We start from the raw sequence: 25,825 nt of genomic DNA on the forward strand, positions 1-25,825 counted from the left end.
AGCACTCGAAGGTTACCATGGTCTGTGCGGATCAAAAAACTGAGTGGTACCTAGCAAGAGATGAGGCCACTCTTGGCAGAATAGCTTGATGGCTAATAGTTCCCTTTCGAGAAATGAGTAGTTGCGTTCACTGCTGGTTAAGGTCTTGGAATAGTATGCCACTGGGTGTTCCAGACCATCCAAAGCTTTCTGAAGTAAGATGGCACCAACTGCCCCTAAGGAAGCGTCGGTCTCTAAAACAATGGTCTGGTTTGGTCTGGTTGCACCAAAACCCGGGAGGAAGTAAATAACTTCTTCAGTTGCTGAAAGGCTTCTCTGGGTTCCTTATTGAATGTGAACTTGACCCCCTTTTTGAGAAGGGAAGTGATGGCTAACATCATGTTGGAGAAGTTGGGAATAAATCTTCGGTAGAAATTCTCTAATCCCAGAAATCTCTGTACCTCCTTAACGTTCTGAGGTTCCTTCCATTCTAGAATAGCTTTAATCTTACTGGGATCCATCTCAATACCCTCCTTGGACAGGATGAATCCTAAGTACGATACTGATGTAGCTTCAAACTGACATTTTTCTGGTTTGATCAATAGTCAATGAGATTGAAGGCGGTGTAAGACCTTCTTTACTTGCTGACGGTGATCCTGTAAGGTTTGTGACAATATCAAGATGTCATCCAGGTATACTACTATAGACAGAAAAAACATGTCAGCGAAGACTTGTCCATGAATCTCTGGAATACTGCCGGGACATTGACCAGACCGAATGGCATCACCTTGTATTCAAATAAACCCAGAGGGGTTCGAAAGGCTGTCTTCCATTCATCACCCTTCTTTATTCTTGGAAGATGGTAGGCCCCTCTGAGATCTAATTTGGTGAAATAAACTGCTCCTTGTACTGCTTGCAAAATGTCTTGTATCAAAGGCATGGGGTAACGATCTCGGATGGTAATTTGATTTAGACCTCTATAATCAATACATGGCCGCAATTCAGAGGAGTCTTTCTTAGGGATAAAAAATAAAGATGCTCCACAGGAAGATTTAGATTCCTGAATGAGACCATTCTGTAGGTTGGTGTCTAGGTAGTCCTTTAAAGCACGCCTTTCTGGTAGAGATAGAGGATACATACGACCAAAGGGTACTATGGAATCTGGAATCGGATCTATGGCGCAGTCTTCTGCACGGTGAGGCAGCAACAATCTGGGTAAAGCATCCTGAAATACTTCTGAATATTCTTGATACTGCAGCAGAACTGAGGATATTGTCTTAGTTCTGATGATGCTAGTCTCTTCCTCTTCTGATTCCATGAAAGGATGGTTCATGCAGTTAGAACCGCAGTATAGTGAGTTAAAACTCACTCGATTAGATGCCCAGTCGATATGAGGATTATGCTTCCTCAATCACGGTATTCCGATTACCAGAGGAAAGTGAGCTGCTCTGATCAAATCAAAAACCAGGTAATTCCTGATGTTCTCCCAACTTCATCTTTAGTGAATTACTCTCCCTTAGGATGGGACCAGATGACAATGGGGTTCCATCGACTCCCTCTACTGGAATGGGTCTTAATTTGGGTCTCGTAGAAACAAGATGTTCTTTGGCCCAGTTTACATCTATAAAGTTGCCGGCAGCACCACAATCCAGCATTGCCATGACTTCCGTGGGTTCTGGACCGGACAACCAAAGTAAGACTCGGAAGACCATTAGCCGACTGTCTTCTATGTCTTCTATTGATCCCGAGTAGTTGCAAGGGTTGTAGGTAGCTCCCGCGATACTTCCCTTGCATAGGAGCGGGGGCTGAAGTTTTCCTTCCTCCTGGGTGGGACTTCAGGACAATTCCTCAATAGGTGTTTAGAGGAACCGCAATACATGCAGAGTCCTGAGTCTCAACGTCGCCTTCGTTCTTCAAGTGTTAAAGGACCCCGTGTGGCCCCTATTTGCATTGGTTCATCCGCAGTGTGGCTGATCCTAGGAGACTGGGAAGGTTGGGAAGGTAGGATAATAGCCTGAGGAGTGGTACGCGGTCTTCTCTCTTGGCAACGTTCTTCTAGTCTGAACTCGATCTGTAAGGACAAGATCATCAGTTCTTGAAAGGAAGTAGGATGCGCCACGCATGCTAGCTCATCCTTGATATCATTATGGAGTCCACGTCGGAAAATAGTTTGTTTGGCGGAATCTGGCCAGTTAGCCTTAGCCGCTAATCTCAGAAAGCGGGAGATATACGTCTGCACATCTGTAGTTCCCTGACATACATATAATATTGCTTCCAGGGAAGAATAAAGTACCTCAGGACAGTCAAATCTATCTCTAAGTGACTCCACAAATCAGTCATAATCATTTAAGGAAGGATCATTGCCAGTGACCAATGGGGTGGCCCAAGATAAGGCGTTTCCGGAAAGATTGGCAATGAAAAACCCGACATCGGGATCAAGCTGTCTCATAAGCATGGGGTCTGAAGGTGAAATATACTTCGCAGGCATCAATAAAGTCCTTGAAACCTCCTGGGTACCCATCATACTTGCCATAGGATAGCGTCATGGGTGGTAAATCACCTCGATCATCACGATGTAACACAACCTGTTGTCGAAGTGCCACATTCTCGGTCCTTAAAGCTTGCACTTCCACAGTGAGATTCTGCATAGCTACCGCCAACTCCTGATACTGCTCTAAGGACGCCATGGGAATTATTGGGAGTTGTATGCTGTCAGGCCGTGACCCTACTTCCCAAATCTCCTCCTCACCCGATTCCTCTGATGACTTGTTCTTGGAAACAGAAGAAGACTTCATGCAGGATTCCCTCTTGTCAAATAATGGCCTCTCCTTAGGCTTTCGATCCTTCCAATCTTGTAGATAGGGTCTGGCTCCTCCGGAGGCCACCTTGGCAGGGATGGGAACCTGCCCTCGGGGGACCCTGGGGAGCCAACCCCAAATTCAGGGAAAAAGCCGAAAGGCTGAAAAAACCCTGACGTCCAGCCTCACAGAATTGAAAACCGAAGTCCTTGTTTTCCAGAAGATGCAGCAATAAAAGGTAAGTTCGTATGCAGGAGTAGTAATTGTCAATGAATGATGAGTACAGGATATAACCGGAGAATGGGTAAGAATAGCTAAGTAGCAGCTGGTCCAGATGATATAAATAAACTAAAGGATACACACGGAAAAGAGCTGCTAACAAAGAAGGTAAGAAGAGATACAGCCTTTGGACAAACAAAGAGAAAAGTAAGCATCATAGAAGGGAATCACGACTGACTTGAAAGAGAAGGATGTAGAATGAGAGATACAGAAAAAGGTAGAAGGGCTAGATGCTAAGACGGCAAAAACCGGGAAAGAAGAGGAATCAGGCGTGTTTAAAACCAGAGAGAGAGGTTCCGAACGCTACCATGGAATCAGACGGAATCGCGAAACGCCGCGGAGAGGAGCCGAAATCTAAGAGGTTTATTCGGTAATCAGGGAAGGCCGGTAGAACGCCCAGGGAAAGAATAGCTAGAAAGGCAGTTACCGAAGGAAGATAGGGATAGCAAGTGGACAGAACTAGAAACAGAACAACTTGGAAACTAGCAAGAGGGAAACAAAGGAACGAAAAACACGGAAGGCACAGGAAGGAAACTTCGGAGTGCGCAGCGGAGCACTGTAGACAAACAACACAAATACAACGCCTCGAGCTGGGGGCGGAGTCTGCTCTTATACTAGCGTCCGCCATCTTGGATGAGGACTAGAGCGGGAGTGGAGAAGGATGCCTAGAGCCTCCAGTAATGCCACAGCTTCCACCCGTGATTCCTGACAGAGAATCAGGCTGATACTAGTCCCCCACATACATGTAGTCCAAAGCCATTCCCTAGATGATTCGGTACTACCAATTTTCGAGGTTCCAAAAATAAGAGTTTGTTTCTCTTCAAAATAATGACAGAAAATAACCAAATGTTTGATTGTTTCTTTTTGAGATAGAATATTACAAAATCTACAATTCTCATTGGCGTCCTTTCTAATATGAGGGTACAAGTACTTAATTCTCTCATATGTTGGAATCTGATTCAGTTTGAACCTTAAGTAAAGATCACGCAATTTGTTGCAGGGAAATTGCACCAGATATAGCTGACAAGGTGTCCGTTTTGTGATGAATTGTGAGATTTCCTTATATGATCGTAATGAGGAAATACGATTGATCGTGTGACACCAATCCAGATCATAAAGTTTATTTTAACATAGCTTTGCCTAGATTCTAAGTCCTTAGCTTTGAGAAATCCGCTCTTGGCATTGCCCATATGGATCCCCGGTTGTTATGGCATAGATGAAAAACAATATTTTGATTATCCAGATTGTGAAGCTGGCACTTAATTTTTAAGCAGTTGTTTCTATATGCATTGCAAATAGCCTTTTTCTTCTTGTAGAAGACTTCCGGGACTAAATTGATAGATTTTAATTATCTCAAGGCCAGATTTTTGTTGCAGTGTTTTGGCCAGGTAATCTCCCTACAGTAAGGTTGGGCATGCTTTACTTTGGGTAAATCCTACATTTGGGCTAACTTGGCCAACTCCGATTTAATTATATACATATGCCTATATACTACTTGCTGTAGTGGAAAAAAATGTAAAAGCCACATTTTCATCGGCTAACAATTGTTTGTCAATCATCATGTCCCATAAACCACCACAGGAAATGGAGACGAGGTGGGGGAAAAGATAAAATGAACAAAGGGAAGCGGTATAGATACAGCCCTGTCATGCGGTACAGTGACAGATGCCCCCATAGCAGTACAGGTTGGGATGGACAAACAGTGCATGGAGCAGGGCGGAGGTATGAAGGCAAGCTGGCTGCAGGTGTGGGACAAACAGTGCATGGAGCAGGGTGGAGGAGTGAAGGCAAACTGGCTGCAGGTGTGGGAAGTGGGCAGGAAAGGCGGGTGGAAGCTGAGGGGAGGGGAGGAGCAAAGTATGAGTTAAAAGAAGCCCCGGGAAACTCATCAGGCGTCTCTCATTACAGCAGCAGCCCTGGCCGGAGACCACAGAGAAGTGGGAGGAATCCCCAGGTGATGTACACTGGGCGTACTAGGAGGCTGAAGGCTCGGCACCGCGGAGATCCTTATCAGGAGGCAGCCCCTCCGCCAGGAGAGGCTCGAAGAGCGGCAGCGCCGGGAACACTACCGAAGCGGATTCACTGACAAGGAAAGTCTGGCCGTAAACCATTTCCAAAGGAAAGTGTTTTCCGTGGGTTTACCCTCTATGTTTGTTTTTCGTTTTTTTTAAACCCAATTTGGACAGCTGGCGAAGGAATGGAAAGCTAGTGTCCGGGAAAAGGAATTTATGTGACCTGATAATTTTGTTTTTTCAAAGAGGAGCCAAGCTTAAGAGGACATTCATGCGAACTCTGAATTGATTCACCCATTTTTCCGAGCAAGCCTGCTGAACCACATTTAAGCATGTTTTGTTGTTTATAATGAGAGGCTGTTTGAAAGTTTAAATCAGCAATAAATCATTCATTGTGAACCCTGCATTCCGACTACCGTCTACTGCTTTACAGACACAAAGATAGGAGTTCCATTGTAGGGAAAGGTTACATTGTAATCCCTCGGCAAGGCCACCACCACCTGTTGGATTGTTGGAGAAATAATCACATGGTTCCCCAAAACAGGATTCATTATAAATACTGGTTTGCAAAGACCAAGCAAGTTAGACGAAACTGCAAAATAATCTATGCAAGAACTCTTTGAGCCACTCTTCCAAGTAACCAAGGGAACCCGAGAGTCAAAACCCAGAAAAAAATATCCCATTGTGAGAGGTATTCCGACCAGCGGTAGCCTTGCACACCAGAAGAAGATGGATCATCCCTGGGTTGGATGAAGGTTGAAATTGAAGCGGAGTATAAACACCAAGCATTGAAGTCGCACCCTATGATAATGCTGTACTCAGGATTTAGAACCAGAGCCTCTTCTAATATCTTTGAGAGATGGTCAAACATTTTGTCCAACTGTATGCGGGCCGGATTCCAATAAATTGAGATCATAAGATAGGAGAACTGGGACGCATCGCCAAAGGATACTGAAATGGCTAAGATCTCCAGTGAACTTGCCACAATTTGAGATCTCACTGCAAGACTATTGTTAATAAGAATTGCCAACCCCCCATAGGGTCATCCTTCTATGCCCCTTTGTGCCCCAGAAAGAAATGCCGAAAAGCCATTCATTTGGAAATCCTGCCGACACATGATTTCTTGACAAAGGATTATATCAAAGAGTTTGGATGGAGAAGTAGAATGAAGCCAAACAAACAAGTTAGAAAAGCCGCATGAATTCCAGGAGGCAATTTTTAAGAAGGGTTGGCTACAGTGTTGGTTGGGGCTCCTTGCCAGTATTTAAACTAATAGCCAAGGGGGCCAGCCATGAGCAATCCTTGCTGATCTTTGAAAGGGCAGCAAGTTGGGTGATCACCACCAGGTCCGGTAGGGCAGTAACAAATGACCTGGCTTCACTTGAGGTAGATTTAGGTATGATCGCCTCATATGTCTCATTAAAGGTGGTTGCGTCATCTTTAGAACCAAACAAATGCGGGGTTAGACCAATCAAAATAAGATCAGTTCTGTGTGCACATATTAATTTAGTTAGGAAGGAGGATTGGAATTCACAGATCATACAGTAGTTCTTAGAGCCGGAATTGTATGAAAAGCCTGTAGAATAAAAGATTAAGTCGCTTTTCACCATTGCTGCTGGAATTACTCAACCAACCAACTATATTCGATGAGTTGTCCATGACAATCTCTTAAGCAGAGGAATTAGATAACGGATTTTCCTCTGTCTTTGTTGGCGTAGTATGTTGGTCTGTCATAGAGATGGCATTTGATTGTGAAGAATCAATTATTTTAGTGTTTGTCGAACTATTAGCAGAAACAGTATTGGATGTTATAGGTGGTTCGGGAGATTTCTCTGCTGCTGGAGAAGAGTACATTGGCATGGAGTCAGCCATAATAGGTTGTCCCTTAGCCTCAAGAGCTAGGCCTGGTTGGTTTATTTGGAATCTGTTTATAAAACGCTGAAAGTTGTGTTTGTCGTGGAACGACCGGGATGGTTGTTTGTTCAACTTGTCTGGATAGGTCTTGATATTCCCCTTGCCTAGTGGGACTTGTGTGTGGAGTTAAGTTAACAGAGACTTTTGCCTTAAGGGCTTTCTCCTTAGGGACATGGCCAGTTAAGGAAAGTGTTCTAGGGGGCTTACTATTTAGTTGCAGGGCTACCTTACTTTCTTCGGTGAGCTCAGTCAAATCAATAACTGCCTCTACAGTAATTGGAGTACAATTATTATTTGCAACAGCCTTATGTTCTTTCGTTTTCACAGCTGTCACTTTTTTTTATTTTTTGTCAAGCGCCTGTTGAGCAGTTTGTCAGCTGGCTTTGCGTTTTAGTGCCCTTAAGTGCAAACGTTTTTCTCTCCGGGATAAGAATTGAATAGAAGGCCCAGTATCCAGAGTCACTTCGACAAAAATCAAATTAGCGAGTGCAGAAGGGCTGTCTAATTTATCTTGACTACCGTTCTTTGGATTGGTGGATTCAACAAACTGGTTATCAGTACATAGGGGGGGGAGGGGCGTGGCCTAGAAGCCATTTAGTAGGCTGTGTGTCCGTGAGCTCCTGACCATCCTATAATGATCCTGAAGTATGCGACAATCAATTACTACTGAGGAAGTATCTAAATAGACTGGTGGCCGTCGGAACGCGAAGGGCCTGCAACAAGCCTTCTACAGTGTGAAACCGCAAAGCGGGACAGAAGTTAGGAGACTTTTAATGAAGGACCAGATCGGCAAACGAAGAGCCAAAATGGCGGACACCCGAGAACAAAGGAAAGCACTGATATGAGGAGCTGGACATGAACGATGCTCGCCTTACAGAGCACGGTAAGACAAGGGTGCCCCGCTGAAGGACCGCAGCAATCGGGTGCTTGAGAACGCCAGTTCTCCGACGAGCCCTTGAGACGGGAAGGCTGCTACACTGTTGCAAGACACTGCGGTGAGTCATTGTTGCATGCAATGGACTGAACTTAAACGAAGTGCAACCAAGGGAGAAGCCATTGCGGCGTGCCAGCGGACGCTGTGCCAAAGTGCCCTGGCACACGATCCGCCTGCACACACCACGGAGAACAAGGGCTCGGAAGCCACACATACTGGCAAGAACGTATGTGTGAACAGCTGACCAACAACGGTCTATGCTAGCGGCGGACACATGTAATAGGAAGCCCCTAGAACGCAGAGACCACAGAACTCTTATACGTCGCCAAGATGTATATGAGGTGAAATCTGAGATAGCGACCCGGGTGGGAGCCCAGTGCTGAGCACTGCAAAGCGTGGAGAGACAAAAGACACGTGCAGCACTGTGGACAACGAATGCAAAGAACTAAACACTGGAGCCAAAATGAATACATGCCGAGCTCAGCTGTAATGACCTGGGGGTGATGCGAACGTACTGAAGAGCGGTTAGCCACGGATTGATACCGGGAGACCAGAGCGCAGCAACGGATAAATGCGCCATTGAATGCCACTACCCCCATTGATTTCTGGTTGTAGCAGAGCATCGACGCAGCTGAGAGGTGCTGCGGCAACAGTGAAGTGGCCCTCTGCGCTGAACCCATAGATCTATGATACATTGCCTGCTGATGACACGGCCCTGAACAGCACAGCCTGGGCGAAATTAAGGGAGCCCATGAACTACCTGCATCCTGACTACATATGGAAATATGGATGCATCGAGCGTGAAGGGGGCGAGACCCAAGCGACACTGAGAAGGGGGCACACACATAAACCTGTGGCCCAGTAACCTACAACACTAAAAACATAGAGACAACACAGAACATACTTAACGCAGATGCTATCTGGACAGTGGAAGGGCAAGTCTGCTCATGCCACACAATACCCCAAGTGGCCCCTTAGTGCCCTGCACTAAATAATCAGAGTTGCTCGGAAGTGAACTAGAAGAAACGGGTGACACCCTCTTTCCTGTGGAAAGGCTCCCAAAATAATGTCACCGGTCTGGGAAGGGAACGACATGGCATGACCACAGCAGCAGTACGCCCACAATACGGAGGAACACATCCTAACCCTCCCTGGCTGTGCCCTCAGTTCCTGAGACCGTCAGGGTTCCATAGTGCAACTAATAGAAATCAGACCCTAGCCATCCTGAACTGGAACAAACAGAGCCATCGTGATGGCATCCAAACCCCAAGACTAAAGGAAAGCAATCCACACTGGAGGAATTCACGAAGACCCCACAGCCATCGGAGGGGGCCAGGAACAAAGACAGGAATCCACAAATAGACACAACCCCAACACACAATGATCAACAGATCCTGGGTGCAATTTCAGACTTAAAAGCAACGTGGGAAATGAAACTAGAGGCAGCCATGGCCGAACTCAAGGCGACAATTGGAGCTTAAAGTGCCGCAGTACAGGAGGACGTCAACCTACTCAGACAAGACGCACGAGCAATGGCAGAGCGCACAGGTGAGCTGGAGAAAGAAGTGACCACAAATACGGCCGCTCGCGCACCTCACGCCTCGGAGATCCATGCACTGAAACAACAAGTAAGCAACCTGGAGAATAGAGCGGAGGAAGCCGAAGGACGCACCCGAAGGAACAACATACGCAGAGTGGGTCTACCGGAGGGCGAGGAAGGACCTAACCCAACGGACTATGTCGAGACCATGCTGCTCCAGGAAATAGGAGGAGGGACACTCACTCAAGGGTTCGCGGTGGAGAGAGCACACAGAGCCCTTACAAGAAGACCCCCCCTGGTACCCCTCCGAGGCCAATAATTGCCAAGATACTGAATTACTGAGACAGGGAGAAGATCCTGGAACACTTCCGGACGGGAGGCACAATACAAAGAGCATCCGCATCTCTTATGGCATATCCGAATTATTCACTTCTGGTTTGCGAAGCAGGCTACAGATACATGCTGATGTACCCGGCAAAATTGGAAGTGTTCCACAAAAACAGGCCCTGTTCTTCGAGACCCCTGAGGATGCGATGGAGTGGTTGGATGCCCAGAATTGCTCGTTGGGAACAAAGCCAGAAGGAGGATGGCACGGAAAAGTGAGGCGTGATCCCAGAAGCTGAGGTTCTGTATAAACTGTGACATTGGGACTTGAATATCAGATAGGACAATGCAAATTTAGAAGTAACGGGCTGGGGGCTGAGCACGCAGTACTAAATAAGCATAACATAATGAGGCATAATAACAGGAGACACGATGGACTCATTCCTACACCCCTATAGATAGCTTAGTCGGGTTGCCGATAGTGCAGTAACCCCCTGCTGGGTCCCTAGTATCGGCCCTGCCAAATAGGTACTAAATGCAGGAAGTTCTGAGATCCAGGGATGGAGCTGGGCAACAGTTGAGTATGGGAAGGGTGGAGGGTGGTAAGGGAGTTGGAGGGTGTGCAGTGGTTTTAATTAGGAAATGAGCTTACGTCCATGCGCCGTTGCCAAGATACAGGTGGTGAAAGGGGACAAAAGCGGAACTGGGTATGGATAATGACAGGGGAACTTAAGATAGTTACCTGGAACGTCAGGGGGCTAAATAGTTATTTGAAGAGAAATAAAATTATGATGTACCTGAGGAGGCAGAAAATAGATATTGCCCTACTACAAGAAACCCACCTCACAAAAAAAAAAAACAAGAGGTGATAGGGAAGAAATGGAAAGGGCCCACTGTGGGGCCAACATACTCGGCATATGCTAGAGGGGTAATCACCTGGGTGGCACCACATGTCCCCTTTCAGCTTCTACGATCCGCGGTGGAGTCGGATGGGAGGATGGGGACAGTACGAGGACTGATAGAAAACAGAGAAGTGTGTATTATCAACACGTATGCCCCGAACCAAGCTACTGTGGCCTACTTTAAGACCCTATATAGTAATCTAAGCCCATATCTGGGGGGTGGGGGCGGTCATATGGGGAGGTGATTTCAACTGTACGCTAAACCACAAAATAGACAGGTCGGATGAGAAATTGGACAAACCCACCCGTGCAGCTAGAATCTTGCAGACCTTGATGAGACTTTAAGCTAGAAGACATCTGGAGGTTACACCACCCATATGATAGACACTACTCACATTACTCTGCCCCACATAATCTGTATACATGGTTAGATTACATGCTTGCCTCCCCGGAAATAATAGGAGAGATAGTGCAGACTGAATATAGAGCTAGAATCTTTTCAGACCACTCACCACTGGTCCTAACATGGCGAAAATAATACTGGAAGCGTAAAGTTGGCTGGCACCCTGTGGGAGGCATTCAAAGTGGTGGTGAGGGGGATCAGTGATAGCTAAATCCAAAGGACTACAGGGGGGCATATTACAGGAACTGAAGAAGGCAGAGTAAGAACTTGAGGCGGCCACGCCCAGTGGAGGAGACTCCCTAGACGAGGCTGATATTATAAACCATTTGCAGCAAGCATGCGAAAGACACTGGGAGAGGCTATGCAACCTAAACTATAAGAAATATATAGAGAGGCAGCACGCCGGCAGAGACAAACCCGGGAGGCTGTTAGCATGGTTATATAAAAGTGAAACACCAAGACATACGATTAGAGCTATACAAGGGGAGGGAGGACAGATGCTCAATACCCAAGAGGTAGTGAAAGAAGGGTTCCTCTAGTTTTACAAATCATTGTATGGAGACACAGATGAAGGAAAAGGCAGCGAGATAGTGGAAACACTAGAAGATATTGGCCTACCCAAATTGAGTGCTGGAGAGAGAGTAGACTTAAACACCCCTATCACACTGGAAGAATTAGAAGCAGTGATCGAGGAATTGCCCACTTGCAAAGCCCCGGGGACGGATGGACTCCCTAGCGAGTTCTATAAAACATAAGACGGAAGTGCTTCCCTCACTATTGGCCATGTTAAATGAAGCTTTCGAAATCGGAACTTTGCCAGAATCCTCAAGAGAGGCGATAATCATCATGATTCTCAAACCCAACAAGCCGAGCATGGACCGCAGATCGTATAGACCGCTATCCATGCTGAACAAGGACAGCAAAATACTCACGGGAGTATTGGCCGGGAGACTGAGATGGGTCATATGCAAACTCATACATCCTGATCAAACTGGTTACGTCCCACATAGAAGCATATCAGATAATCTTAGGAGGCTTCACCGGGTCATAGAGCAGACAGAAGGGGAGGCTGTCATGATCTCTGCTTCCAAAAGGTCAGGGTTTTCCCAACTCCCTTGGAAGCAGATCCATAACCCAGGTTCCAAGTGCCAACCAGTCCCAATTGGGACCTTTTGGACCCAGTCCTGGCGCCAGTGGCACCAGGCTCAAATATGCCCAGTCCCAGCGCTGGAAGCGCCGGGCTCATAATGCTTGGGTGGACTTACCTGCAGCAGACCATGCTGCTTACTTGCCTGCCAGTTGAGCCTCTGATCCTCTTCTGTTTGGAACTACTTTTCCTGTTGGGTGGGGCTGGAGCCACTCCCTAGATTTAGAACACTGGAACTCTTCTGGAAGGCAGGAACTCTTTTCTTACCAGGAACTATTTTCTTACTTAGGCGTGGCTGTGGAAGGAGACATCTAAGCACTACAGGAGGCTATTTAAACCACACCCGGTGGATGAATCTTGCTTTGCGTTATTCTGCACCCTCTGCAGCAGAACGCTCATCGTGTCTTCTGCATCCGGTCCTGGGCCTAAGGAAAAAGGCTTACCATCCTGAATCCAGTCTTCAGCAACACCTATAAAGACAAGAAAGAACAGGTTAGCATTCCGGCATCTGAAAGGCAAAGGCTTACCTACTCTTCGTGCGCTCCGGAGGTCTTCATACTGCATTCCGGCATCTGAAAGACAAAAGCTTACCAACTCTTCGCACGCTCCGGAGGCCTTCGGCGCTGCATCCGCATCTGAAAGACAAAACAAGGTGCGTTTAAAGACATTGGGGAACTTTAATACTCACGTGCCATTACTCCTTTCCACATCTAATCCAGTGGGTATTCCGGCACCCTGCAGCCGCTCCGAACTCGTACCTGCAAAATAAAAAGACAGTTAGAGCGAATCGTGAAGCAGGCAACAAGCGCTTACTTACGTGCTTCCAGGCGCTTCTATTCATCACACGGGCTCCATCTTCAACTCACTTCAGCCCGTCATCCGCCATTGCCGGAACCCTGCAAAACAAGAGACATCATTACTAAAGACTTTAAAGACATTTGAATGACTCGAAACTTACCGTTCGTGCAGTAAACGACGGACAGCAGTCCTCTGAAGTCAAGAGGCCTGCGCTACCTATCCAGTGAAGAAACTGGTTACAGCACCCTGCCCCGAGGCAGATGGAGAGCTCGGCATTCACTTACCTAAGGTGAGAGCGTTAACCTTTGGGGGTCTACAGGAGAGGAGAAGAGGAAAGAGATAGGGACACCCCAATAACCCCAGTTCATTAACCCCATATTTTCTATCTGCAGACATCTTACTCTACACGTCAGGCATACAGTGCACAGAGGTCCAGCCCAAAGAGCCAACCGGGTGCTACACATCACCTTTGAAGATACGGTAGTCGCCCAGTCAAGACCGGCGCCTCTGCGAGAATCAGGTGAGCGTTACAGAGGCGCAAGAAGTCGCAATAGTTTCATTGGACACAGTGAAGGCCTTCGACTCTGTTAAATGGGCGTGGCTGTTAGCGGCCTTACAGGAATACGGTATAGGACCAGAGTACCTAAAATGAGTCAAACTGCTGTACAGCTCACCACTGGCCAGAGTTAAGACAGGAGCGGTTATTTCAGAAAGGTGGCAACTCAGTACAGGCACCAGACAGGGTTGCCCGTGGTCCCCGATGCTATAGATCCTAGCATTAGAGCCCCTAGCGATATACCTCAGACAACAGTACGGAGAAGTGGGGATTTTCACAAAGGGAGGGCCACACCTAATATCGTTGTATGCGGACGATATGTTGTTATACTTAAGATACCCGGAGGAAAACCTGCAATACATCCTAGAAGTAATGGAGCGGTTTGCGCTGCTCTCGGGCATTGTGGTCAACCCCCAAATATCGTGCATATTCCCCCTAGGAAGATACAAAGGAATTCCGCGGGAACACTTACCCATACTGCAAATACCCTGGGAGACCAAAACCTTTAGATACCTGGGGATATATATCTACCAAACAGTGGAGAACAAACACTGAGAATAGTATGAGATTCTGGTCTAAACTCCCTCTAGCTATGGTAAATAGGGCGACCCTGTTGAAAATGGTTGTACTACCAAGACTGCTACACTTCTTTGGAAATATACCGTACATGATACCTAAAAGATTCTTTACCAAACTCCAGAGCATATGCAGAGGCTTTATCTGGCACAACACTAGAAATAGAATAGCCCTGTGGAAATTGCAAAATATATATGATAAAGGAGGCATAAAACTTCCCAATTTTGAGATCTATCATTGGGCCAGCCAACTACAATATGTGGCCAAATGGCTATCGGAAGACCTAACGGCAGAGTCCAGACTGCTGAGGTCAGAGTGTACCCCATATTTCTTGAAGGAATGGATATGGTTTCCCAAATCGGAGATAAAGGGAGGTCCGAGAATGCTGAAATTGGGATGGCAAATCGACCCCATGCTCCCCGCAAATTCTACTAGTAGCACTAACCAAAGGGGACGTCCCAATTGAGAAAAACAATACGCAGGCATTGGGAATCGGTGGCTAGTGCAACAATGGGATACATATGGCAAGATGGGAAGATACTGGAATTTAACGCATTGGTAGGGGGAAACAGGCCTACATCAAGGGCAATACATTACATATACCAGGCTGGTACGAAGGGTGAAAGAGACATGGTCTGAAATAGTGTTGGAAGACCAACCAGGCACAACCATTTAAACAATCTATGACATCGCAGAGGGAGGGCACGAAGTTTCCCATATCTATGAACTACTGATGAGCTGGGTTGCGAAAGAGGTGACCGAGCTAAGACGGGAGTGGGAAGAGGAAGTGGGGGAAGGTATGAACGATGAGCTGGAGGAGAGAGCCCAAAGGTACCACAAGAAGGTGTCCAGAAATGCAAGGTTACAACAAATCCAGCTATATGTAACTCATAGAGCGTACATGACCACCCCCAGAGGATAGCCAGATTTAAAAATGCAAACATACAATCATGCCCCAAATGCGGAGAAGTGAATGCGGAAATGACCCACATGTTCTTGGCAGGCCCGGAAATTAGTACATTCTGGAAAGAAGTGGCCCACCGCCTGATGGAAAAGGGGATCATGCTAGATGTAGAGTTGGTGTGGGCATGTATAGTGGAGGGATTTTCTAGACCACGCAAGTTCAAGCATGTGAGCAAACCTAAAGACATAGCTAACATACTGGCCAAGCGCAGGATTGTCATGGGTTGGAAAGCATGCAACAGGCCTAAGGTGGAGGTTTGGTGGAATGACCTCAATAAGTGGGCTGAAACAGAAACGGTGGTATGGGCCGAAGCAGCCAACAAAGGGGGGGGGGGGGAAGCGGATGCATTGACGGCCTGGAGGCACTTAGTAGCCACATTGGTTGGGTCCACCCAGATATGCTTAAGCGAGGATAAGACCTCTCAAGTACATAAGAGAGAACACCCCGAGAGGAGGTAATGGAGGACGTTGAAATGGAGTAGGCTCAAGTTAAGGGGGGAGGGTAAAGGGGAGACAACAGTACAGTCTAATATGATACGAAATACTCAAAATGGATAACATGTACTGCTAAGTTTGTTTTTGTGTGTTGTTTGATTGTTGCAAAAGCTAATAAAAATGGAAACAAACAAGCCTCTCCCCACCTGGTCCCGTGGTAAATCATCTGCCATAATTGACTACATTTATCTCTCGAAAGAACTGAGAGCCACAGTACAAACAGCAACCATAATAACAACGAGAAGGAGCGATCCTAATCAACTAGTCGTACACGGACAAGATATCCCACATCAACCACAGCCCACGCAATCGGTCTCGCTAAAAGTCTGTACAGCTGGGAAAAAACTATGCATAACCCAACAAGCAATAACCTCACTTACAAGACAATTCATGCAAACTACCCTACCCGATGAACAAAAATAAAATTACCAATGGCTACTTCAACCCTACTATATACCAACTACACAACAAACCTCACAATCTCATCGGCACTCCTACAACAAGGAGGCCACCGAAAGGAAAAGGACACTGAGAAAACCCATGCGACAACTAAAGAAAAGATAAGGAATCGTTCATCCAAATAAAAGCAAAACAACATTACAACAACTGGATCAAAACGCATTGCATGATGATACTACAAGCAGACGCAGAATCAATTTTACAAACCTACAAAACACACAATCTCTGTGACTTATGGAATCTCCTGAACAACAATTCAGTTCACCAACAAAAACTGACAGGAAATGTGACAGAACATCGATGGATTGAACATTACACAAAAATATACAAAGCACGCTCACCAGAAACTGAAACAACAGCAAAGAGACCAGACACAAAGTGGACAGTAACCTGCAAATATCAAGAAATCTATGACATCATACAAAAACTCAATATCTCCCGTGCACCAGGTCCCGACGGGACATCAAATGCAATGATAAAGAAAGATCCGCATTCATGGGCCAATCTAATGAGAAACAGGACACTCATAAATAAGCTAAACCGGATACCAACATCATGGAAAACTGCAACCATTGTACCCATTCACAAACAAGGACCGAGAGATGACCCGACAAATTCCCGGCCAATTGCACTACTAGACCCTCTAGGAAAGCTCTTCGCGTCGATTTTACTAAAAAAACTCAATCAATGGGCAACCGAGACACATCGCTTCTCAACAAGACAAACTGGTTTTTACTCCAAATGTCGGGACAAATATCAACCTACTCTTGCTAAACTTGGTAAAACATGAAGCAATATATAACAAAACAAAAATCTACGTGGCCTTCATAGACCTTCATAAGGCCTTTGATGGGATATCTCGGCAAAAACTCTGGAACAAACTTGAAAAATGGAAATGCCCTAACGACATCTTGGGACCAATCAGACAACTTTATTCAAATACCACTGTAACAATAAGACTTACACAAGAAGGCCATACAACTCCGAAAATACCAGCCGAAAATGGATTAAAACAAGGATGCCCCCTCGCAGCTACACTCTACAATCTCTTCACCGCAGACATTGACATACACCTTCAACCTGACGACCTAAATGCTCCAAAGATAAATTCAACACTGGTCAAAATCATGACATATGCAGATGATATTATCCTTCTGGCCAAGACTCCTTCAGGCCTACAAAACAGTCTCACGCAATTAAGTAACTACATGAACCTCAACGAACTCACCATCAATACAAAAAAGACAAAAATAATGCAATTGACCAAATCGATCAATAACAATGGGAAACAACTAAAAATGTATCTAAACCATAATCAGCTTGAAGAAGTTACAACATTCAAATACCTGGGAATCCACATAAACCAATACAAAACCGAAAAAGAGTGGACTTTGAAACTAGAACAAAAGATCCAATCTCTTGCAAGACAAGGATGTGTGATCCACCGAAAATTTGGCAAATATTCACTCAAACCCATAATCACATACTACAAACAAAAGGTCATCCCGACAATAGTCTATGGAACAGAAGCCATGATAAATGCAACGGACTACGGCTGGACAAAATTAGAAGCTTCCTTCTGGCGTAAGATCCTCCAGCGGCCACCTTCTTTTCCTATGCCCAGGATCAGAAATGAAGTAGCAGTACAGTCTATTGGCTCAATCGTCTTATGGAAACAACTAGACCTATACCGCAAGCTTCTCACCAATGAGAAAACACCAGCAATTCAAATCTTGAAGACCCACGAAGGAACAATGAACAACATAATGCTTGCCAAATGGAAAAACAATCTAGAACACTCTATGAAAACAGCATTTCGTGAGAGATTTCTTCTAACGCTAAGCCCACAACACGCAAAAACAAAAAGAATGAAAAACGATTGGATAAAAACCCTGGAAGAGAAAACGAAATACACCCTCAATCTACAATGCAAGACTGATATCAGATCTATCAACGAACTCCCAGCTTACCTGACCATCTTTCCTGATGCCAAAATGCGAGCAATATACTTGAAAATTAGAATGAACACAATACCAACCCATTCCTACCTAGCCAAAATCAGACAAATTTCTCTGAAAGAAGACTTTTGCCGCTTTTGCTCAGATATTCAACAATCACAAACACTCTTCCACTTACTAATGGAATTTAATAAACTCTCCGAACAAAGATCTAGATTCGGAACCTACTATAAGATCAGTGAACAGACGATGGAGACAGAAGAGAGGTGGATGGAGATGCTTAACGGCAGATCGCATAAACTCATCTTTACAATGTCAATTTCTAAGCCTTGGCAAACCTATAACGAGTTAAAAGCAAATTTGGAAAACTGGAGACAAATGAAAAGTTTAAAAATTAAACTAACATTTTTTAAAAAATAATTTTAAAAAATGGTTAAACAAAATAAATAAAAAATAAGTACACAGGGGCCCTCCAATCTGAAGAAAATAGTGGATCTGATCAATTTTATCACAATTAGAAAGCACTTTTTGACATAGCTGCTTGTAATCCATTAAATGCGTGGGGTGAGTTTCAGCAGCTCCCCCTAGAACCTGTGCATATGATCGAGTGGGAGTGTTAGAAGAAGTGTGTGCTTCATATGATTGGGTAGTTTAATCAACATTAAGAGTCTTGGTTGTTTGTGATGCTATTGAACTAGTAGTTGTAGTTGGTGGCTTAGCAATGGTCGGCCTACTTCGTTCTAACCTATACATGTCGGCACGAATAAAGCCTTCCAGTTTATTTAACTTTGACAAGATATCAGACATTGATGTTTTTATATCCCGAAGCTCGTAGTGGGTGTAGTCACGATCCTTGTCTAAAAAGTTGAATATTCTTGTTATCACAGGGAAGGAGGATTCCAAGTTCTGCAGGTCCACCGTTGGATTGATCTGTGTGACCGAGGAGGAAGCGGTGGCATTGATGTTTAAGAATCTATAGGAACCGACACAAATGTTCGCAGTCTCTTAGTTCAAGATATGAGGGACTTAGTTTGGGTGAACTTGCAGAAGGAGTCATTAGTACCGAATCATTACCAGCTGCATTATTATGTGGTGTGGTCTTATCAGCTTCAATACCTCCTTTTTTGTGGTGCACGTGAACATTTTCAACACCTCCTGCCGGTGCAGCAACTGGCATGGAAGGACCGCCAGAGAGACACACTCTTTTTTCCAACTCTGCCATTACTGCAGGGACAAGGATTGATATGTCAGAAGGCAAGCCTTTTGGGCAATCTGATACCATGGCAGTAGTAGCAGTGTGTGAATTATCCCGCATACTCTTGACTCAGAAAGCTTATCGGAGGAGAAATGTCAAAGGCCCTTTGAGGGGAGTGCGAGTCCACCATCAGTTCCGAGAGGGTGTGTGTTTGGGCGCGCATATGCATGAAGGCAACCTCATGACAGATGGTGTTGTCTTTAAGTGGCTGAGTGGTGGTGCTAGCATTAGGGTTAGATTTAAATGCACCAAAGAAAAATCAATGTCTTTTTTTTAGCTAGTATCGCAGTGCATTAGGCTAGCCCCACTAAGCACTATGGGTGGGGCATTGCGGGGTGCTTTCATTCTAAGGATTTCCAAATACACCTGCTTCTTAGATTGCTAGCCATAATCAATTAATATTCTATAGAAATAACAGATAATGTAATCTCAAGTAGTTCCACTTCAAAAATGTGGAATTAATGCAAAAGCAATTGTCATAAGTAATTGACAACATGAGTTAGAGCTACACAAATGAACTTATTCTCATCTCAATTCAAGCGTCCCAACCTGGTGCATGTGATGGAGAACTGTGCAAAAATCATCGCACTATAGGTTACGATATAAGAGTCGAAATCACTCTCTGTTGACTTGATAGATTATAAATTAGCATAAGCTAAAACACCTTTGAAAGGAATCGGTGCACTAGATTTCCCACTCAGCAGCGGGCTGCCGAAAAAAGTAAACAGAAAACAGGGCGCGAATACTACTACGCAGCGTTATAAGCCACGCCCCACAGCCCGTAGTTATGATAGGTTAGAAGTAACACTGAAATGGTGCAGCACAGAAAGAAGTGAATCAAATTGCAAGTGAGATATCTGAGATTGCAAACAGAACAATCCATGAAATAAAGGCTGTTATCAAAATGGCGCGTAATCAAGTCGGGTCTCTCTCCCCCTCACCCCTTGCTCACCCGAACAGCCAAACAGCCAGTACACTTGGTGTACACTTCGGGTGCGCACAACAGAGACATTATGAGAGGGGGGATACAGTGGGGACCCTTCTGTCAAATAGGGTGAGAGGCTGCAGAGTGGAGAGAGGGGTTTATGTATGTATTTATTTATTTGTGCATTTATAGAGCGCACAAAGCCCAAAGGCAGCTAGGCGCTGTGACTTAAGGAGTTGGTTACAATAACTTGAAAGATACGTTTACATAGTCATGAGATCAGACGGTTACATAATGGCATCATTTGATACATGGGGCCTCATTACGAGTAGGCCGGTCCGGAAAGAACGCTGGTGGTAAATCCACCACCACCGTTCTTTCCGGACCTGCTGATCTCGAGTTCTGCAGGCGGGAGGTGTCACTCCCGCCAGGTCTGACCTGGCGGGTTTAAAACCACCCGCCTGCAGGCGGACGTGGAAACACCAGCATCATTACAGCATAGTGCCGGTGTTTCCACTTCCCCATTCCCATGGAGTCCTATGGGACTATGGGACTCCATGGGAAGGGGGATTTACCGAATTCCGCCTCCGGAATTACCGGGAATCACGGAGGCGGAATGGTAATACGAGTCCAGCCGTAACCTGCCGGTTTTTCTGGCTCGGTTACCGCCTGACTCGTAATGAGGCCCATGGTAATGATATGGTCAGTTACACAGTAACACATACATTCAGTATGAAGCTAGGTTGCATTGGTTCAGTTTGTTACTTATTTGTCATGGTGATAGTGGAGTCGTCAGTCTTGGCTATGGAACTGAGGGAGTCATGAATGTAAGGGGTCGGGTTCGGAAGGGGGGCGGGAAGTAGCGGACTGCTTCGCAAGCTTTTACGAGGAGCTGTATGCTCGACCAATGGGGGAAATCGGTGGAGGACATGCGGCTGTACTTAGCCAAACAGAACCTCCCCAACCTTACAGGGATGGAGAGGGACACTTTGGAGGAAGAGATACCTAGGGTAGAGGTGTTGGGGGCACCATCAAGAGGTTGAAGGTAGGGAAGGCTCCAGGGGAGGACGGCTTCACAGCTGACTTTTATAAGCAATTTCAAACCCTGTTGGCGGGGCCAGGCTGTTTAATCAGATGGTGGGGCGGGACACGATACCGCCGACATTCTTCCAGACTTCGATAGTTGTCATACCAAAACCCGGGAAAGACCAGGATCGACCAGGATCATGGCAAAATGTTTGGAAACATACCTGCCCCGACTGATTCACCTGGACCAGGTGGGGTTTGTGTTAAATAGGCAAGGGGCAGATGGCAATCGGAAAACTCTTGATGTTCTGAGCTTGCAGATGGTACGGGGGAGGGGGGTGCTTCTGTTATCCCTGGATGCAGAGAAGGCATTTGACCGGGTGAGTTGGGTCTTTATGGAGGAGGTCTTCACGTCTCTGGGAATGGGCCCAAGGTGGATGGGTTGGATAGCGGCTCTGTATTCGGAACCCACTGCAAGGGTTGTGGTTAACGGGAATGAATCTGGGCCCTTACCACTGAGGAGGGCCACACGCCAGGGTTGTCCCCTCTCCCAGTTGATTTATGCGCTGGAGATGGAGCTGTGGGCTGCAGCGGTCAGGGACAACAGTAACAACAGAGGGGTTATGGTGGGCAAGCTGCACTGTAAGATAAGCCTCTTCGCCGACGACGCCCTACTCTATTTTACCAGACCATCTCATTCCACCAATCATGTGCTGGAAAGTCTGGAACTCTATGGGAGGTTGTCAGGCTTTAAAGTAAACTTGGGGAAATCTGTGGGGTTTCCGATTGGGGAGCTGCCAGATGGAGAAAGGAAATATGTGGCTGGGCTTCCATACCGGATGCAGAAGTACACGTTTTGATATTTGGGGCTACAGGTGACAGCACCCTGGGGATCTGTTTCCTGGTAACGTCGTCCTCCTTTGGTCAGCCGTGAAACGAGAGATCAGAGGGATTGGGGCTCTCTTGGATGGCGAGGCTGAATGCCATAAAGATGGTGGTTCTCCCCAAATTTGTATTCTTGTTTCAAATGCTGCCAGTGTCCGTGCCCATGTTCTTCCTGTCTGAGGTGAAGCGAACCTTGTTGCAGTTTCTCTAGGCAGGGAAGAAGCACAGGATTTCCTTTGGGACATTAGTTGGGCCAAAAGAGGAGGGGGGAGTGGGATTTCCAGATGTAGTAACAAATTATAAAGCGACCCAGCTAAGCGTCCTGGTGCATCATTTTAATCCAAAGTCAGAGAAACAGTGGGTGGCCATGGATAACGAGGTATTGGCCCCGGTCACTTTGGATGAATGGTTATGGGTCCCCAGAGGGCAAATCCCAAATAGAGTCTTACGTCATCCAGTCCTGCGGGCTCTGTGGACCATCTGGAAAGAGGGTGGGGAGAACAGATGGCTTACGACATGGCTGTCGCCTCTGAGCTGCAGTGGGCACCCCCACTCAGGGATGGGATTGAGGAACCATTGGCATTCCAGTCCTGCTATGAGGCGGGGCTCAGCAGAGTGGAACAATTGTGGGAAGGAGGTGCCTTCATATCTCTGGGGAGACTGGAAGACTGCGTAAACTATAGCCCTTTCACTTCCTACAATTAAAAGGAGTCTTAACTAAGGAGATTTGGGGGAGCAGACAGATTTTGAGAGATTTCTGATCACACAGACAGGGTCTAGAGGGTTGATAGCGGGATTTACAAATTGCTCCTCTGTGCAATCCCGGGGGATAAAGAATCAAATGGGGACAGGACCTGGGAAAAAATATAGGGGACATACTGTGGGCGCAAATGTGCAGGCGGGCTCATCGCTCCACTGCGTCCCTCCAACACAGACATCAGGTCCTGAAACTGCTACATAGATGGCACTACCCCCCAGTGAGAATAGCCCGGATGAGGGATGGATACAACCCCCCCCGTTGTTGGAAATGCCAGTGTGAAAAAGGAGATTACTTCCACATGTGGTGGGGGTGCTCCAGGGTGCAGACATATTGGAGGGAGGTCCTGTCTTGGATAAAGGGGGTTGATGGAATTCAGAGAGACCTCTCCCCATGGCTTGTTCATTTTGGGCTCAGCACAGAGGAGGAACAAGGCCGTATGGTTCATATTATTTTCGTTGCTGCCAGATGTTGCCTCACCCAATTGTAGAAAAATCTGCGTATTCTTTCTGGAGAAAGAATGGGTTTCCAAAATCCAGGCCATATATGATATGGAGTATTTCACCCACCTGTTGGCCGAGTCTAGTTCTGATACTGAAGGTGTATGGCTCCCCTTTTTTGAGAAATACGGGAGGGTAGATTGTTAGGATGGAGGGAGAGGGTTAAACCCCCCCTTACAGGAAGTGACATTGATTGTGCCGTGTTCCAGGCTGGGGATTCGGGGAGAGACTCAATCGCCCTGGGTTCAGGCATACCCAGAAAGAGAACCCTGACTTAGAGAAGAGATGCTACCAATTGCCTGTGTTTTGGTGGTGTCAGTTTTGAGGATCCATAGCGAGGGGGGTGGAGAGGGGTGTTTAAATGTTGGGGTTAAGAAATGCATTAATGATGCTATGTGTTATAACTAAAATGTCAAAAACCTGCAAAACAAAATGTCTGCCATTGGCATGGGAGAAGGGAACTATACCTAGTCCGTTCTCCCTTTCAATGGCAGCCACTACCAATTGTTCCTGACGTTGGTGGGGGCCAAAGAAGCTCCAGGAAAGTAGGGCATCAGTGGGGCAGAAATGTACGAGAGGAGGTGGAAATTGGGGGTGAAGGGAAGCACTTACCTGCTGTCCCATGGGCAGGGAAGATAGTGGCCCTCCTGCATCTTAGGACGCTCAGAACACCGGCTGTATCATGAGGTAAAGTTCCAATTCTAAGCTTTCTGATTGGTTGGGAGCACCCCTGAACTCCCTGTTAGGGAGCTAAACTTAAATAAGAACTTGCCCACAACGTACCTATATTCCAGAGTTTATATTATGCATGCATTGCCTAAGGCCATGGTGAAGTCCCAATCTGCAATGGCTCATTATACATTGGGAGGAAGGAGAAGCATGAGGTGGAGTGACGAGGAGGGTCAGGACCAGTGCAGGATAAGAGAAGCAAGGCAGAGGACAGACATGAGGGCCTATGGGAAGAAAGGTCAAAAGATCCAGGAGAGCTTTCCTGTGGAAAGTGGATCTAGAAGGCAGATGGCTTTCCCCGCTCATGGATGTTCAACTGCAGGACTGCTTCCCATCATGGCCAAGATGCAGTGGCGGCTGCAGGGACTGAAGGCGGCAACCTCCCAACAACAACAGGAGGACTTTTTGGAAAGCAGGCCGTAAAGAGATTGAGCGATCTCACACAGCCATATGACAATGGGCAGGGAATTTAATAACTGGGCATAATGTAAACTGACAGTGCTAGTTTCAAATATGCATACATGACTGTTGTTTTGATGCATAAGGCATGTAAAATGGGTATCCGGTTAAATTGTCAAACATATTTTCAAAATGCCATTTTGTGGAGAAAAAAAATGTCGAAAATGTTTTTTTCACATTATTTTTTTATATATGTTTTGTTTTTGTTTCGTTAGTTAAAAAAAACTGTCAATAAAAAAAAAAACGGGCGGTTGGGGGGAACCCCCCATTTCAAAAATAAATTTAAAAAAAAAAAAAGAAAATTCTGCAATTTTGTGTTGACAAAATGGCATTTCGAAAATATGGCGTTCGAAAAAGTCACTGTAAACCTGTAAAATGCTGTAAGCACTTAAAAAAAATATACATACATGAAAAAAAGGGGAGAATAATATTTATTCATCCAAATATTTGGCACCTTATGACATGCTATGGCTTTCTCTCAATCTTACAATATTGAAATGTCTCATACTTTCTCGTAATCCGCTCCTCCAGACTATAGAAATATACGCCCTCTCAGCTCTCTTTCTAGGACTTTTGTTGCAGACATGCCACCATTGTACGCATGACCTTTCTGGCTCCTGTCCTACACCATTAATTTACTACATTAATTTGATTTGTGAAGCATAACACCACCATATTTCACCATACATCCTTCTTACATATTTTTGGGGATTAATAACCCCCACCATGCTGACCAGCTTTCTCCCTGTTCCCATGTTGGTGAAATGTCACGCTATCTACACTCTTTAAAGCACTCCCATTCCAAACTTTAACAGGGTTGTCAATGGATACCCTAGTACCACCCTGACCTCCCAGAATATATTAGGATATACCCATCGAGCCCCAGAGAAACAAAGGTACAGCATGCACACTGTTCGGTAGTACTTACTATCAAACCTCAAGCGTGGGATCCTTCATTTTCCTCATGTGGGTGTGACACTGCTGAGATCCGAGATGTCGTGCATCCTTGTGCAGGACTTTCATGCAAGAAAAGAAGGCCCTTCTGGCACATGAGCAGAGCAGGATTCCATGACATCACAAAGTAGATGGACTTTTCTCTGCATGCCATTGTGATGTCAGTAGACACCCATGGAGATGTTTTTCAGCTACGCTTGTATTTATTTGACAGATTCAAGAATGTTATTTTTTATAATAATCTATGCTCTGTCAATGCAACATGGCTATGGATTTTCTGTTATTCTGTATGCTCAAC

At 45.9% G+C, this 25,825-nt stretch overlaps 1 protein-coding gene across 1 annotated transcript in view; it reads right to left on the reverse strand.

Moving 5' to 3' along the window:
- LOC138515858 (actin-like protein 7B) overlaps positions 1 to 25,606 on the reverse strand; it is a 94,348-nt gene extending 68,742 nt beyond the window's left edge. The window contains exon 1 of the mRNA XM_069630609.1: positions 25,502 to 25,606. The gene's annotated coding sequence lies outside the window, so the exon portion shown is untranslated. The remainder of the gene's footprint in view (positions 1 to 25,501) is intronic.
- Between the last annotated feature and the right edge of the window lie 219 nt (positions 25,607 to 25,825).

Source organism: Ambystoma mexicanum, chromosome 6q (genome assembly GCF_040938575.1).
Source record: "Ambystoma mexicanum isolate Mex_15411 chromosome 6q, UKY_AmexF1_1, whole genome shotgun sequence".
NCBI classification, from domain to species: Eukaryota; Metazoa; Chordata; class Amphibia; order Caudata; family Ambystomatidae; genus Ambystoma; species Ambystoma mexicanum.